Source organism: Caretta caretta, chromosome 2 (genome assembly GCF_965140235.1).
Source record: "Caretta caretta isolate rCarCar2 chromosome 2, rCarCar1.hap1, whole genome shotgun sequence".
NCBI classification, from domain to species: Eukaryota; Metazoa; Chordata; order Testudines; family Cheloniidae; genus Caretta; species Caretta caretta.
The window spans coordinates 204246141-204257511 of record NC_134207.1 but is presented as its reverse complement, the minus strand read 5'-3'; positions in this window follow the sequence as shown (position 1 = coordinate 204257511).

The window sequence follows — 11371 nt, the reverse complement described above, 5'->3', positions numbered from 1 at the left end:
GTGTACAGCTTCATAAGCCATGAGAGTACGCTGGGTCTCCCAGGATCACTATGGGATCAACGTCCTTCATCGGAATCTTCTAGTTTGGAAAGAAAGTCCCCATCTTCAGCTTTCTGTTCACGCTGGTGTTCCTGAAAATATGTGCATCATGCACCTTCCCGGAGCAGCCAGCATTTATGTCAGTGCAACACCATGAAGAAGTCCCCCTTTCTATTGATGTATTCCATCGCAAGGTGGGCTGGTGCCAAAATCAGGAAACATGGGCCATCTATTGCCTCTCTGCAGTTAGGGAAACCCATTTGCACAAAGCCATACACTATTTCCCACAGATTGCCAAGAGTCATGGTCCTTCGCAGCAGGATGCGATTAATGGCCCTGCACACTTGCATTAACGAGGCCCTAACAGTCGACTTCCCCACTCCAAGGTGATTAGTGACCGACCAGGAGCGAGTTGCTGCCTTCCACACTGCACCCGCCATGCACTTCTCCACCAAGAGGGCAGCTCTCATTTTGGTGTACTTGCATGGCAGTGCTGGGGCGAGAGCCACACACAGTTCCAAGGTGGCTTTCCTCATCTGAAAATTCTGTAGCCACTGCTTGTTAGCCCAGGCCTGCATAATGATGCGATCCCACCACTCAGTTCTTGTTTCCTGAGCCCAAAAGCAACAGACCACCATGTGCAGCTGATCCGTGAACGCCAAAAGTAATTGTGTGTTACTCCTATCCATGTCACCCAGCAGGTCAGGCAAGTCTTCCATCTCTGTTGTATTAATGACAGAAGAGCATTGGAGAGCAGTGTGGGATCCATTCTTTCACATACAGATGGTGGGTGGGCAGCGAACAAGGGCCATTGAAAAATGACACAAACCGAAGCCAGAAGACCATGGAATGCTGGAACAAAAACCAATGCATCATGGGACGTTGAGCCTGCACCCATGATGTGCTGCAATCTATTCTGCCAACCCAGAACTCATTGCGGCATAAGGTGGTGAGTAGCACTGTGGGATAGATACTCACAGTGCATTGCTCTCACTGTCGCTGCTAGAGCACCAAGTGTGGATGCGCTCTGCTGACAGAGGGAGCGCAGTGTGAACATGCAATAGCGATGTAATTATAGCGCTTTTTGGTTGTCGACATAAATTTTGTCGACAAAACTGTAGCGTAGACATAGCCTGAAACAAGACCACCACATTAAACAGAAGCGAAAACAACTGACATTCCATTGTTTTCAGTGTGTATCTCAGGTTAATCATCTGAAGAAGACCAAATACAGATCAAGACTCACCTTGTGTTAATGAACAAATCCCATGCAGGATGGTACTTATTGCCAGAAAATGTGAAGTTTAGCTTTAGTTCACTTCTAATGTCTTCATCAAACCTATTAAATGATTCCCATTCTCCAGAGCCTTAGTCAGCTTTGGTCAATATTATGTTTATTTACATTCATAGAATCATAGAATATCAGGGATGGAAGGGACCTCAGGAGGTCATCTAGTCCAACCCCCTGCTCAAAGCAGGGCCAATCCCCAATTAAATCATCCCAGCCAGGGCTTTGTCAAGCCTGATCTTAAAAATATCTAAGGAAGGAGATTCTACCACCTCCCTAGGTAACGCATTCCAGTGTTTCACCACCATCCTAGTGAAAAAGTTTTTCCTAATATCCAGCATAAATCTCCCTCACTGCAACTTGAGACCATTACTCCTTGTTCTGTCATCAGCTACCACTGAGAACAGTCTAGCTCCATTCTCTTTGGAACCCCCTTTCAGGTAGGTGAAAGCAGCTATCAAATCCCCCCTCATTCTTCTCTTCCGCAGACTAAACAATCCCAGTTCCCTCAGCCTCTCCACATAGGTCATGTGTTCCAGTCTCCTAATCATTTTTGTTGTCCTCTACTGGACTCTTTCCAATTTTTCCACATCCTTCTTGCAGTGTGAGGCCCAAAACTAGACACAGTACTCCAGATGAGGCCTCACCAATGTCGAATAGAGGGGAATGATCACGTCCCTCAATCTGCTGGCAATGCCCCTACTTATACATCCCAAAATGCCATTGGCCTTCTTGGCAACAAGGGCACACTGTTGACTCATATCCAGCTTCTCGTCCACTGTAACCCCTAGGTCCTTTTCTATAGAACTGCTGCCGAGCCATTCGGTCCCTCGTCTGTAGCGGTGCATGGGATTCTTCCATCCTAAGTGCAGGACTCTGCACTTGTCCTTGTTGAACCTCATCAGATTTCTTTTGGCCCAATCCTCCAATTTGTCTAGGTCCCTCTGTATCCTATCCCTACCCTCCAGCGTATCTACCTCTCCTCCCAGTTTAGTGTCATCTGCAAACTTGCTGAGGGTGCAATCCACACCATCCTCGAGATCATTTATGAAGATATTGAACAACCGGCCCGAGGACTGATGCTTGGGGCACTCCACTTGATACCGGCTGCCAACTAGACATGGAGCCATTCATAACTAGCCGTTGAGCCCGACAATCTAGCCAACTTTCTATCCACCTTATAGTCCATTCATCCAGCCCATACTTCTTTAACTTGCTGGCAAGAATCCTGTGGGAGACTGTGTCAAAAGCTTTGCTAAAGTCAAGGAACAACACATCCACTGCTTTCCCCTCATCCACAGAGCCAGTTATCTCGTCATAGAAGGCAATTAGATTAGTCAGGCATGACTTGCCCTTGGTGAATCCATGCTGATTGTTCCTGATCACATTCCTCTCCTCTAAGTGCTTCAGAATTGATTCCTTGAGGACCTGATCCATGATTTTTCCAGGGATTGAGATGCGGCTGACTGGCCTGTACTTCCCAGGATCCTCCTTCTTCCCTTTTTAAAAGATGGGCACTACATTAGCCTTTTTCCAGTTGTCTGGGACTTCCCCCGATCGCTATGAATTTTCAAAGATAATGGCCAATGGCTCTGCAATCACATCTGCCAACTCCTTTAGCACTCTCGGATGCAGTGCATCCAGCCCCATGGACTTGTGCTCGTCCAGCTTTTCTAAATAGTCCCGAACCACTTCTTTCTCCACAGAGGGCTGGTCACCTCCTGCCCAGTGCAGCAGTCTGGGAGCTGACCTTGTTCGTGAAGACAGAGGCAAAAAAAGCATTGAGTACATTCGCTTTTTCTACATCCTCGGTCACTAGGTTGCCTCCCTTATTCAGTAAGGGGCCCACACTTTCCTTGACTTTCTTCTTGTTGCTAACACCTGAAGAAACCCTTCTTGTTACTCTTAACATCTCTTGCTAGCTGCACCTCCAGGTGTGATTTGGCCTTCCTGATTTCACTCCTGCATGCCCGAGCAATATTTTTATACTCTTCCCTGGTCATTTGTCCAATCTTCCACTTCTTGTAAGCTTCTTTTTTGTGTTTAAGATCAGCAAGGATTTCACGGTTAAGCCAAGCATTGTTTTTATTTGTTCTTCTATGGGAGGACTGAGCAAGCATTGCATCAGCCTAAGCCAGAACCACACTGATGAAAAGCCATTGCAATCATGCTTCCTTACCTATCTACCTTTATACTATCTTTCTACTGGGTACTAGCAAAGAGCTATAGCTACTGATTCATTCCCAGTCACAGGATCAGTTGCTGGCAGTCCTAAATAGTGCCCACTGCAAGTACCAGTCAAATAAAAACTACGGCAGCCACTGCTGAAAAGTCTAATGGGTTTGTGCTTTTCTACTTTTGAACCGGAATAAAAGCATTCTTTTAATAATAAAAAACAAACCGTCCCACCTCACACCCCTCATATAAAATAACTATTACTGACCATTTAGCCAGGTCTCATTCAGACTGAGTTGCTTTTTTTGCACCTCTTCTTTCCGGCAGTGGTATTGAGCCAAGTTCTTTGTAATAATATTATTTTGCCAATTAATCTAATTAGGTGCTTTATGTAATTCTGCAGAGTAGAGTGAGCTACTTATGATTGTCATCATTAGGTTAAAGAGCTGACAATTGATGGAGATAATTTTGTCTTAACAGGCTGTAACCTTTCCCAGTGCAACCCCCAGGGGAGCTCTCCAATTAAATCATAATGCTTCTAGGGTGAACAAAGAAATTTGCTTTTTAAAAATCATGTAAACACATCTTCAGCAGCTTTGTGGAGGATTTCCAGCCTGCCTGCATCTCATTGCTTTGCCGGGAAGGAAAAAAGCAGTGACTAGTTATTAATGCCCGCTGTGCCTAGCTTTGATAAGCTGGAATTTCGCCAGTGATTAGTATTCTTAGCTGGATACACTAAAGTTTGGGAGGTGACTTTCGGAAGGCATCAAGTGAGGTCCACTGAGCCATCACTACAATAACAGCACTTGGATCAGACAAATAACAGGTCAACAAGTACTTGGAGTAGTTCCTGGGGAGGTCGGGGAGGTTTATTTTTAAAAAATGCTGCTACAGACATTATTTTTAGGCTCAGGACACTGGAGGGCTGACAATAGGGAGATAAATGTAAGTTAGGGAGAGGCTGTGAAAGCCTGCCATTGAAAGTCTGAGCTGTAGACATGTCCTAAATAGCAAAGCCTTGGTGCAGGGGTGTGTGTCTCATTTTTGTTATTAACAATGGGCATTAGAATCTGTTTTTTTTTGTTGTTTTTGTTTTTTTTTTGCAGGTATATAAGCACCTAGGAGCTGGTCCTAAACCCACTGAAGGCCATGAGAGTCTTTCTGGTGACTTGTCTGGGCTTTGGACAGGCTCCTAGTGCAGGTTGCTACAGCAGTTGTGGGGGGATTTTCACAGGCACAACTGGGAGTTAGCCTCCCATTTGCTTTCGGGGGAGCTGAGTGCCTACCTGCATTTTAAGGCTTTGAAAGTCTCCCCTCTAGTCCTTAGTGTTGCTCTATTCCTTTGGCTTCTTAATGGAACAGTGAAATTTCAGTCACAAGCAGGACCTTGGTTTTTGTAATGTATGTGACTTGTGGGCTCAAAGCACCCAGTTCAAATCTCACCCTGCATGCAGAAAAAGAAAATGTAACTATCAAATGGCAAAAAAGCAGTTTTAACGCAGAATTGCTGACTTCCTTATAAAGTGGGTCCGTCAGTCTTTGGGACAGAGTATGGAAACCAAAGCGTGTATGTGGGAGCATCTTCTACTTGCTGGCTAAAGAGATATTGCAGTAGCAAAGGGCGAACCTCAAAATCTGTGGAGGTTTGAATTGAAAAAAATCATCCAAAACATAGTTTCTTGTTCAAGTCAATCAGAATCTTTTGCAGCTCATGAGGCCAGGCTCTTGCAGATTCCTGCTTCTCCTTGAGCCAGAAATACCCCAGGTACATTCTTTGTCATTGTTATATCATTCCTGCTTCCGGTCCAGAACCTGGAATGCCAAGCAGGATTGACAAAGGGAATTCAGGGAATGTTCCGTTTGAGTATGTGCAAATTTTCACAGAAAGGTAGGGATGCTTCTTAATTTATCTGAAGTAGTTTGTCCATCTTTAATTAGCATTGTTCATTAAAAACAACAATGTAAAATATAGTGCCTTTCATCGCAAAGGATCGCAAACTGCTTCAACAATTACATATAGCCAGCACTATTGTCAGGCTGCTAACTCTGGGGTGGAGGGCAGCAGCCAACCTAATCATTGAACAGATGGCTAAAAAAACCTGCTGGCCCCGAAGGGAAGAAATACTTGGAAAAATTATACAGAAACACACAGCTCAAGAAGCAGCAGCGATTTTGTATTTGAGGCCTCCAGTGCTGGTCCATTATACTAGCTGCTAATAGATATCTTAGATTAAGAAAGCAAGAAAAAGATATTGTTCATTTCTCAAATGGGAATTTATTATGACACAAAGGCTTTCTACATTCACACTCATGCTATTACAAAGTCATAACCAGATTTGTCTTTGTTGAATTACTTTCCACTGGCTCTTGAAGCTTAGTTTAAGGCATGTGATGCAGGAGAGAGTTGCATGTTTTCTTAATGTTGAAAACCAGTGTCTGGATTTTTGAGTGGATTTCCTCAAGTCTTTACTTTCATCATCCATGGAGTACTCAAAGTTCTTACTATACTGATGCAGGCAGCAGGACACGATATGCCACAGTAAATCTGATTATGCCACGAAAGGCAGCAGTTGTATAATGCTATTTCTATGCCATGGCCATAACCAAGAGGGGTTTTTTATATGTAGGTAAAATGAGACATGCTCAGACTAGATCAGAAAAGAAAGTATTTTTCTATTAATGTATGCATGATGCAGTTCTAGAAGCACAGAATCTGAGGAGGGGGCTTAGAAGTGATTGGAAAGCAATAGACCCTGAATTTAGCTGGCTTGATACCATAAATCAGAAGAATTAGTCCTCAGTCTGAAGTCTACGGGGTTAAGAAATATGCCAGGCTGTAGGGCTGCTTTTGTGTGTTGGTCTAAGGGGATAAAATTTCTCCTGTTGGACTTTTAGATCAAACCACTCTACATTACTTTCCTTTGAAGAAACCCAAAAAGTTATAAGTCAGAGCCTAAAAGGTATTGTTGCAGTGGCTAATTTACTTACTGTTCTATGATATATAGGCCAAGGTTAAGGGGTGGCTGTGATCTAGTGACTGAGCACAAAACTGGCACTTAGGAGACCTGAGGTCTATTCCTGACCCTGTCGACTGACCTGCTGTATGACCTTGGCCACGTCTGTTCCTCAGTTTCTCCATCTGTAAAATGTCGACAAAAACACATACTCATCTTTCCAATGTGCATTGAGAACTCCACGTGAAAAGCAGCAAAAATAAAATGTGTTAAAGAAAAGGAATGAACAGATGATCTTTAATGAAGTTTTCCATTTTGATTTTGGTTTGACCATTGACATTTGAGAATAATTAATAATGTGGTCCTAAATGAATACAGCACTTTGAACAGTAATCTTATCATTATGTTCATTAGCTAAACAGGCTTTCACTGTTATTTTATAATGTATTAAAAACGATACTAGGCATGCAGATAATTTTGCCCTTAGGTGGAGTAGGCTGGGTTATTCTATTACTGTGCTGTTATATAAACAAGAAAACACACCTCAGCTAAGTGCATATATGAATCTTTAGGACTGGGTAGACAGAGAAGCTGGGTTTCAAAATTGCCTTAACACAGTACATAATTTTTTATAGAATAAAGCACTTGACACAATTGGGTACCGATTTCAGTCAAAATTAAATTAGAGTCCATTTAGCTATTGTACATTGTGAACTTTAAATGGACAAACAACTGTAGCTGATTTTACATAATATATCATGCTTAGCACTGTTTACTTTCTCTAATGACTGCAGTTCAGTCAATCAACCTGTCTCAAGTACAGCTTAGGGTTGGAGGGTTTTTTTGTACTTATGCAGACATCTTGCAGTACTTTACAAATAAAATAGAGACAATCAACAGGAAAAGCACAAGCCATTACAAATGGGTTAAAATGTTAGTAATGTTGAAACAAGCTGACAGAAGCGAACATTAAGAGTTAAGTCCCCTTCAAAAAACACTTGTGAGTGAATTACTGATTATGTAACCAAAGAGGCATACATGGCATGCAGCAGTCTTACACTGCTTTGCACCTCATCTCTCGCTTATATCTCACCAGGGCCTCTCTTGAGCAAAGGCTGCAAATAGTGCAGTGATTTTGCAATGGCACCAAGGGAATTTGTTCAACCGAGCTCAAAAATGCTCTGTCCAAATACAAAATGTATGACTTATCACAACCCATAACAACTAGCTTGCTTTGCATTGTCTGGTCTCCAAAAATCTGTATATCGGAGAGAAAAGGAGTACTTGTGGCACCTTAGAGACTAACCAATTTATTTGAGCATGAGCTTTCGTGAGCTTTTCTTTTTGCAAATACAGACTAACACGGCTGCTACTCTGAAATATATCTGAGAGGACATTGATGACTGTTGTTATTTCCTCCCTGCCCCCTACCCCTTTATATATACTCATTGCAAAAAATGTGTGTTTTAAAACACAAAAAGCTAGTGGCATGAAGGCTTCCCTTCACCCCCTCTCTGCCATCATCAAAAAAATTAGCTGTAAGGAACTCTCCCTAAATCACTCTGCATGTAGGTATCCATCACAAATTCTCCCATTGGTTACATGCATTACTTCAGTGAAATTAATGACTGCATGGGTGTAACACCAAGGTTAGAAGGTAGTCCATTATGTGTCAGATCACCCCGTATTAAAGCATTCTTAGACTACCTAAGCACCATGGGCCAAATACTAAGGATATTTATTCAGTCCCCTAGCAGACAAAATCCCCAAATAAAAATTGAATAAGGAACAAAGAAGTGGATCCAATACAAATAATGGAGGGACTAACAAACTTAATTCTAAAGGTGTCCTAGAGTTTCATCCCAGGACACAGGAAATTAAATATTTACTTAAAGTACAAGTGAAAATGATCTACTGACAACTGGACATTCTACTGGGACTGCTACCCAGCACTCTAGCATGTGACTGCACTAAATTCCTTTAGAAAGAGAGTCTCTTACTTGATTTGAACCTGGAAGATGCTGAGCACCAGGTATGCCAAACCTGTGAAAAAAATGCAGTAATTGGGCTTGTTTTTGGCTTGTGAGTTGCTTGTTGGCTAGTGTTTGGCTTGTAGCTTGTTGGGCTTGTAGCTTATTGCTTCTTTTTTTTATTTATCAGCTCCTGGCTAGCAGGGGTAAGGGTGGGGAGAGAGTCAGGGGTGCACAGCGGGCCCACCACACTATAGACTATACACCGGGGCTATACACCAGGGCAGGCGGATCTAGTCCCATAGAGTGTTGGGGTTCTTAGGGATTGGCTTGTTTTGGCCTTGTTTTGAAATGGGCTTAGCTTGATTTTTGGCTTATTGTGAAAGTTGGGGTGCTTGAAAATTGGCAACTGTGCAGAGCACTTAAGCCCAGGCTTAATTTTAAGCAGATAAATAATCCTGTTGACTTCAGTGGAACTACCTATGCTCTTAAAATTAAGCCTATGTTTAAATGCATTGTGGATTAAGACCACAGTGCTCAGCACCTTGCAGGATTAAGCTCACTATATATTTATACAGCACCTTACACAATAGGGCACTGCTCTCCATAATACAGATTATAGGTAATATTTTCTTGACATCATACATAACTTGCACTGGTAAAAATACAGCACTTTAGGAAGAGCCTGTGTTTCACTTCTCTTTTAATCTAATGCTTACACAAGTCAGTGATTCAGCACTTTAGATGATTCTTGCGAAATATCTTTGGAAAATACACTCAACAGCAGCCTCCAGCTGTTCTTCTTTTGTCTTCTTGCTACAGGGAATGGTTGGTTTTGTGGGAAATAAAGAGCCAGTGTGAGTTTCCTCTTAATCATTTCACATGCCCCTTCAGAAGCGAGGCCCACAAACCAGGAATAAGATTATGTATCCCAGAAATTGGGTGACTCAGTAAGCGTCATGTCTTCAAGTTGCCTCTTTGCTCAGCTCCCTTTTACAGGTATCAAGAATGACAATGCATATGGCATTTAGAAAGAGGAGATTTAAAACAACGGAGGTTAACTTTAATCTTACAGAAGAATAAAATGAATGTCTCAGCAGTAAGGCTCGGTGGAGGTCATTCAGAGGATTTTGATCAGTAGTGCCTAAATGTAAGTTAACTATTCGTCCCCAGTTGGGTCCTTAAACTCTGCCTGTTTGAATTTCTTTGATCCTTTCTTTCTTCTGCCCACTCCTATGTAATAATGACAAAGCAAAGTCAGCAACTATGGTTTAGCATATTATTGCAGAAACAGACAGATTTGCACTAGGCATTTCAAGACACCAAAGAAACTTTTTGCAAAAGAAAAGCCTGATCCAAAGAGAGACAGAAAACAAAGCAAATGCAATTTTGAATGGTAAAAGTTAAAAAAGAAAAAGGGGGAGGGGGTGATGAAGGAAAGAAACAAGAAGGAAAAAAAGAAGAGAATCAAAAGAACAAGAAAAAGGTAGAATTCTGCAAACATATGGTACTCATCCACTGCTCTTCATTAAGGGGCCTGATCCTAATTAGGGATATGCAAGACTTTACACGTCAGTGTGTAATGGCTACTCTGCATTCTGCAGTGAGCTACTTAGAGCTCAATTATCCGTCACTCCCCTCCGACTTTCAGAGTAGGGGAAGAGGTTGTGCTGGGATGGAGAGAGTGTGATGTACTCAGAGTAACCTACCTACTATAGAGGAAGAAGACTCAAATGAAGACTTTTTGCATATTCAGAGACAATTCACCCCCAGAACAGGAGCTACTGCCCTTACATAAAAAAAAGGAGTACTTGTGGCACCTTAGAGACTAACCAATTTATTTGAGCATAAGCTTTCGTGAGCTACAGCTCACTTCATCGGATGCATTCAGTGGAAAATACAGTGCGTCCGATGAAGTGAGCTGTAGCTCACGAAAGCTTATGCTCGAATAAATTGGTTAGTCTCTAAGGTGCCACAAGTACTCCTTTTCTTTTTGCGGATACAGACTAACACGGCTGCTACTCTGAAACCTGCCCTTACATAGTGACTGCAGATCAACCATAGGAGTCTGGGAATACAGTGTACAGTGATATGCCATTTCAGCTGTGTACATGTCACTCCTTCCCAACTGACCCTGCAGCGCACTGTATTTACTACTTGTTCCAATGTTGCTGTTAGAAGTTGCAGGCTGACTTGCTAGCATTCACTAACAATGCTTTACAAAATGCAAGGAAAATAATCCCACATTAATGGTTAAAATTAAAAAACCGGCAAATCTGGCCAAATCTTAGATGCATGTGTTATTTCTTAACTACTGCAAAATCCTTGAGTGTGCAACTGCTCTTAGTTGTGAAGCCCTCTCACAGGGCTTTTTTTTTTTTTCATTTTTAAAATCCAGGAGCACAGTCTTGTGAACTGTCTGTGCAAAAATCCCTACTGATGTCACAGGAATTCTGCATGTGGCTCGTTTGCAGAATTTGGCCTCAGGACAGGAGTTAAATCAAGGCTATGTGTAGGGTATTTCCTCTGCATGGAAATACCTTTGGCAGTCTCTGAAAAGTGCAGGATTGTGTCCTAAATGGAAATGTTAGCAAGGATTGTACGCCCCTAATTGAGGAGCCTCTGAACTCTATGAGACGTAATCATGGTTAGACAGAGCTCTATTTACTGTATGCTGGCTTTGACTGGACTACAAATCCCACGATGCAGTGGTGGGTGCCCCATCCAACTGGACTGAGCTGCTGTGTTGAGAGACTGCAAAGGGTTGGTGGTGGGCTCTGATTTTGCACTGGGAGCTATAACTGAGAGCTTCTGCTCCCTTTAGGATCTGGGCCAAGGAAAAGCCCTGTTGTTGAGTTGCCGGGCTTGAAGAAATGCAACCAGGGTTAAGATGACAGTACATGACAGCTGAATACTTGTGAGTGCTGAGTCCTAGCTCACAGACT